Raw genomic sequence first — 6,776 nt, forward strand, 5'->3', positions numbered from 1 at the left:
GGGTTTAACTGATTTTCCAATGTTGTCTTATCTGTAAATGGCTTTCACTCTGAAATGATACAGCAAATAGGGGTATGGCATAGGTCCAGTGTTTGTGGTTTCTGGGATGATGTTAAATGCAGGTCTTAATATTTATTCATTCTGACTGGCACATCTGTCACAGTTGGCTTATGTCCTCAACGTGACCTACACTATGTGAATACTACAGTATAGTAGCAACCTGGAGTAATTGCTATTAGCAATATGCCAGCATCTAAACTTGCTGTGGCCTGGGCTGCTGGCATGGTGGTCCGGGCACCCAAGGCTGCAATGTCAGCCCGACAGCGTGTTGCGGGTTAAAATCCTGATCCCGACTACCAGGCGCGGATTTACTGTAGGCATAGTAAGGCATTTGCCTTACTTGTTTATGTTTTAGCCTCCTCTCAGTCGAGCGACTTTTTGTGTATTATTTGCCATGTGTGTTGCCCTATTCAAGGCTGACAGTGTATCAGACAGAAGAATACACTCTATTCTCTCGGTGTCCTGCGTGTCTGGAAGGTGTTGGGTCTTTTCACACTCTAGTGTGAAACGTGTCTGCTAGATGCCTGTATATGGCTGCATCCCCCCAGAAGCCGATTTTCACGTCAACGACATGTACCACCACAACACCACAGACACAATGTCCCGACCTCATTCTTCATTTGATTCTTGAGACAGCAGAGACACGCGATGGCACCGGAGATAGAACAAAAGTTTGTCCAGGGCAAACTTATTTTCGACACGAGGACACCTAAACCTGTATGCGTATACATGCGTACTACACCACACCGATATACAGCACCACCACCCGCACTGGGGGGAGAACCAGAGGTCCCTCGTTTTGCTGCTTTTGCACGCTTCTGTCTCCACAGAATCATAGCTTTGATCGAGGCGAGGAGCCACCAACTCAACCAATCAATGCTAAATTGAATTAATGGTATGTGCAAGATAACTAATAGGCAGACAGATTATGACGTGATTATCAGTGCTTGTGGTTCAAGAAAGTACAAAATGAAAGTGTATGTTGGTTAATCATTTACCAATCATCTAATTATTGTACCCTAAGCCATATACAGTATAAGCTAAAACATAAATATACATTGTATTTCGGTAACTTGTCATTATTTGCAGCTGTTTTATCAATCTGCGCCGATTACTTGACTAATACCTGCTTCTCATCCGTGCAGTGTGGAAACCTACCTGGAAGACACCTGGACTGCTCTTGATGATTATATTGTGTTGAAATTCTGAATTGAAGACAAAAGTGAAGACGCAAATTGTGATTGGCCGGCGTGATTGGGTGGGAGATGTGCCATTGTGTTTGAGAATGAGATGATATAATTTATATGATTGTATGATGACGTATGATGATAAGAGCGCCCCTCACTTCACACAGGTGTGATTTTTTTTTAATTGGAAATATTCACAGAACAAATTCCCATGAAATGACTAAGCAAACAAAAAATAAACATCTCTTTAGTAATTATAGACAACAAGTTTCCTCTGTGTCTCCCTGCGCAGTACGTGTGCACTCATCTGTACACATACAGACTAATAACCAATTTATGCAAAGAAAGTAATTTCTTCTATTACACCAAACATTTTGTCCAAACATCACGCAAATCGGTACACGAACTGTTGATAAAACTAAATAGTATGGAAATAAAGTGTATTTTCCCTAAGCACAAACTGATGCAACAAACCCGGGTGTAAATATCTGATATGTGCGCATCACAGGTGTTCACTCTGCAAGATGAAGTTTTACAACTCGGCGGAACGCACCCACTTGACAACTTGTAGATCAGCACAAGCGAGTCCCCCGGCCACATGATGGATAGCCTACTCTGACATAATAAGAATAAGACGTTATTAGTTTCCACATTTTAACCTTATAATAATAATAATAGCTCAGAACCTTACGAGCAAAGGCTAATTTCTACTATAGCTCACAAAAATGGTGTAACCCCGCCAATATCCAATAACACATGCAATCAAAATAGTTTTTATTCAGTTAAAGGTATATGCAGTGATTTCACTAAAAAAAAAACCCTTAGGTTTCGTTTTTGGCTGGGACCCAGCCTTTCGTCCAATCAGGATAGAGATTCAAAAACGAAACCTACGTTTTTTTGACCCCCAGGGGTACACTGGGGACACTCTATAGTATAGAGGATCATCACAACAAAACAAAAAAAATAAGTGATATTTGAATTAAGTGAAATCACTGAATATACCTTTATTTCACATCTAGTTTCTGCCAGATCGTATGTTACTTGTGTCGTTGCTCCCTATAGGCTTCCGTTAGTATTTCATAGTTTTTCTGAGATCTGCCTCAAATCCTGTTCTGATCCTGGCTCGTAGATTGTTTGACCTCTGGCCCGTCTCTGGACTCTTATAGGCTGACCCTTTCAAGTTGTTTGGACTTGGCCACCTTCCCAGTTTGACCTGACTCACCTCTCGCTAAGCCTTGTCATTTTGTTGATAAAGTCTTTGCATCTGAATTGCACTCCTTTCCGATTGTTCTGCCCTCTTGACACACTTACCAAACCATTGCATTTTGCCATAACCCCTTCATGCCCAACCATAATGTTCAAATGCTTGCTTGGACAACTCTCTGCATTCAGTGTCTGTGTGCTCCCAGTACAGCCCTGAATCCCAGCCATGTATTGTACTGTAGTAGTCCAACTGCACTTTCAATCATGTTACTTCAATGAAAGTTAGCAGAAAGACCTTTTGGGACTTCTGGCACAAGGTGTACAGGTGTAGTTAATATGCAGTAAATGAGGTTATGGCCGTGGCTATGGACACTATCGACAAGAACCGAGGGTATTCAGTAGCTGTTCATCCTTGCATGGTGTAACACACACACACACACACACACACACACACACACACACACACACACACACACACACACACACACACACACACACACACACAAACTAAAAGGACTTACTGTGCTGTGCTATGAGTATTATGTCTTTTGTTTTAAATGCACTGAGCTGGTTTGCAAATCAATTTCGTTGTCTCGTACAATGACAATAAAGATATTCTGATTCTGACTCAAACCACCTTTTTACGTTTTCTATATTTTGTCTGCTATTTTGACTATAGCCTACAAATAGGGCTTAGGTTATTCATTCATAATGTATTTTTGTAAGTTCGGGTGACAACTAAATTATCTATTGGGTCACAGCTGAAAAAGTTTGGGAACCCCAGCTATAGAGATGCACACTGAATGAATGGCAACACATGACAGTGAACCGTGATGAATATGGCGGCAGTGCAACACATTCTGTTGAGCTCATCGCCAGACTTCATCAAACCGTTTAGGGTTCTAAACAGGAAGCAGACATGATGCCATTCATTGTCCAGTGTACTGAGACAGTATAGCAGCACCATTTTACAGACAACATTTCTCATGTACGGGGACAATTAGGCATGGACATTTTCTTTGTATGCTGCTTCTTCACAAGATCTTCTTGTCTCAAACTAGCCTCCAAATGTCTAAATACTGTAATGCAGAAATGCCATGCAGATCAGTAGACAAGATGGATACACCGAATCAGCATGCAGGACAGCAAATGGCAACACATCACAAACAGTACATTTGGGGACTCCTTTGGAACACCTTTCCAACTGAATTAGAACTAATATGATATGACAGATATGAAATGTGTTTCTACTACAAAGACTGATGGCACATAAACGTTGTAGCCTACTTGGCTTTTATGACTTTCACATGTTCTGTGGTTGAACGTACTGTATGTATTTATCTATGGATCTAGTTCGTATAAATGTTTTGCATCACTGTAAAGCCGAATTTACATCAGATGTGACGCATTAGTGCTGCGTCCATCCATCCATGGATCCATCCATCCATCCATCCATCCATCCATCCATCCAATCCACAACAAGTCAGACTGTAGCAAAAGCTAGGCCTACTGTACATGCAGAAATAGAGAAATGGGAAAGTGAATTCTATAACGGAATACCGTTTGTATTTTAGTTGAATTGGTTTGCTTCCTAATTATTATGTGTGTGTTTAGAGCTAAGGTCAAATATCATTATGTGGATAGCCGTTGCCTCACACAAACGCACAGTCACGAGGAGGATTAATGTGGGAGCTATATTATAGAGAGTCAAAGCTTTACACTCCAGGGTTTTTGAGCGGCGCTAGTGCCTCCAACGTCTGGCTTTCATGGCAGCCAAGTCTATGGACTTTTTAATGTTTCTTTAAAGCACTTTTAACGTGACGTCATGTGGCAGCCAAGTCCATGGACTTGACTTTTTGTTTAGAGCACTTTTGCTAAGGTTTGCAAAAAGTATGATTGTCTTTTCTGCTCCAGCAGATTCGAAGGGGAAAGCAACTCTTGACATATTTTCTTTTTTTCATTGCAGAGATGAGCCTGGACATTGAACATCACCAACAGTATTTCAGAATCAGTGCTGTATTGGGCAAAAAATAAATAAATACTAAATAATAAAATACAATACTAAATTAAAAACTACAGAAAGGCCATTCATTACCTCATGGACGGAAGCGTCCCTATTCTGGGGTTTACATTCCATGATAATTGCAAATCTACAAGCTCACAACACGTTACATGGCGATAACATGGGAGCATTCCCAACGTGCACAGTATCAGAAACGGCAATAATAATACAACTTCGGAGAGTGTGCACACTCTCCGAAGAAATCTGTAAACTGTGTAAAAAAACGTGTTTGTATCTGTATCATAGGGAATATTCTATGTGCCTTCATGAACCCCCAGAGGGTGTCCCACTTCCTTACCCCACTTCTCTGTGCTCCTCTACCTCGATCTGCCACAGCTTATAGCTGGAAACTTCTAAGGCGGCATCTAAGAAGGTACACTTTTTTTCAGAGGATATAGGCTAAGCCTTATTTTCCGCTCAACGTCCATACTTTTTGTCAAATAATACAATTAATTTGGAATAGCTGTCCCGCGGGCCTCTAGGGGTTATGGGAATTACTCAGCATGTTGGAGGACCAGGGAAAATATTCAATTCAAGTTAAAAAAAAAAAGAAAGAGGAAAAACCCCCGAAAAAACAGCAGATTTGTTTAAAAAAAAATCAGTCTATTCACAGGTACTAATTGTCAACAGATGGTGTCTATGGAGTTAGAACAGTCTCAAAAGGTTCACAGTAAATAACACAGATTTGTAACTCACAAGTTCAGATTTGCAACTCACGTGAGTGAATTTGTGTTTCACATTTGTGTTTTGTATCCACAAGTTCAGATTTGTGTTTTGTATCCGTGTTTCGTATCTGTGTTTCGCATCTGTGTTTTGTATTTGTGTTTTGTATTTGTGTTTTGTATTTGTGTTTTGTATCTGTAATTCGCATCTGTGTTTTGTATCTGTGTTTCGCATCTGTGTTTTGTATTTGCGTTTTGTATCTGTAATTTGCATCTGTGTTTTGTATCCGTGTTTCGCATCTGTGTTTTAAACACAAATAAAAAACACAGATGTGAAACACGGATACAAAACACAGATGCAGATTACAGATACAAAACACAAATACAAAACACAAATACAAAACACAGATGCGAAACACGGATACAAAACACAAATCTGAACTTGTGGATACAAAACACAAATGTGAACCTGTGAGTTCACTCACGTGAGTTGCAAATCTGAACTTGTGAGTTACAAATCTGTGAGACTTTTGAGACTGTTTTTGAGACTCTTCTGACGTTGGGCGTTAACGAACGTCATCATTGGCTGAGGGAATCTGTCAATCATTCTGATTGACAGATTCCTCTGCCAATCAGATCGGTCCGCCTTCAGCCAATCCTATGGCTCCTTACATTGTAAGGGGGGGGGGGGGCTCCTTTTGCAAGACCCCCCAGTAACTCTGTCATTTCTCAACCGTTTTGGACGGGGGTGGGCTCGTTGGAATCATGTCGACCCCCTGGGGGTGTCTTTGGGGGTCTCAAAGATCGGGGACCCCCAGGGACCCCCTGGGACCCCCCGGGACCCCCAAATGGTAACTGTCATTTCTCAACCGTTTTGAACATGGGTGGGCTCATTTGAATTGTGTCGCCCCCTCTGGGGGCGTCTTTGGGGGTCTCAAGGTTCGGGACCCCCAGGGACCCCCCGGGACCCCCAAATGGTAACTGTCATTTCTCAACCGTTTTGAACGGGGGTGGGCTCATTTGAATTGTGTCGCCCCCCTGGGGGCATCTTTGGGGGTCTCAAGGTTCGGGACCCCCAGGGACCCCCCGGGACCCCCAAATGGTAACTGTCATTTCTCAACCGTTTTGAACGGGGGTGGGCTCATTTGAATTGTGTCGCCCCCCTGGGGGCGTCTTTGGGAGTCTCAAGGTTCGGGGACCCCCAGGGACCCCCCGGGACCCTCAAATGGTAACTGTCATTTCTCAACCGTTTTGGACGGGGATGGGCTCATTAGAATCGTGTCGCCCCCCTGGGGGCGTCTTTGGGGGTCTCAAGGTTCGGGGACCCCCAGGGACCCCTGGGACCCCCAAATGGTAACTGTCATTTCTCAACCATTTTGGACGGGGATGGGCTCATTAGAATCATGTTGCCCCCCTGGGGGCGTCTTTGGGGGTCTCAAGGTTCGGGGACCCCCAGGGACCCCCGGGACCCCCAAATGGTAACTGTCATTTCTCAACGGTTTTGGATGGGGGTGGGCTCATTTGAATCGTGTCGCCCCCCTGGGGGCGTCTTTGGGGGTCTCAAGGTTCAGGGACCCCCAGGGACCCCCAAATGGTAACTCT

Source organism: Protomyctophum parallelum (assembly GCF_964188405.1).
Source record: "Protomyctophum parallelum genome assembly, chromosome: 8".
Classification (NCBI taxonomy): domain Eukaryota; kingdom Metazoa; phylum Chordata; class Actinopteri; order Myctophiformes; family Myctophidae; genus Protomyctophum; species Protomyctophum parallelum.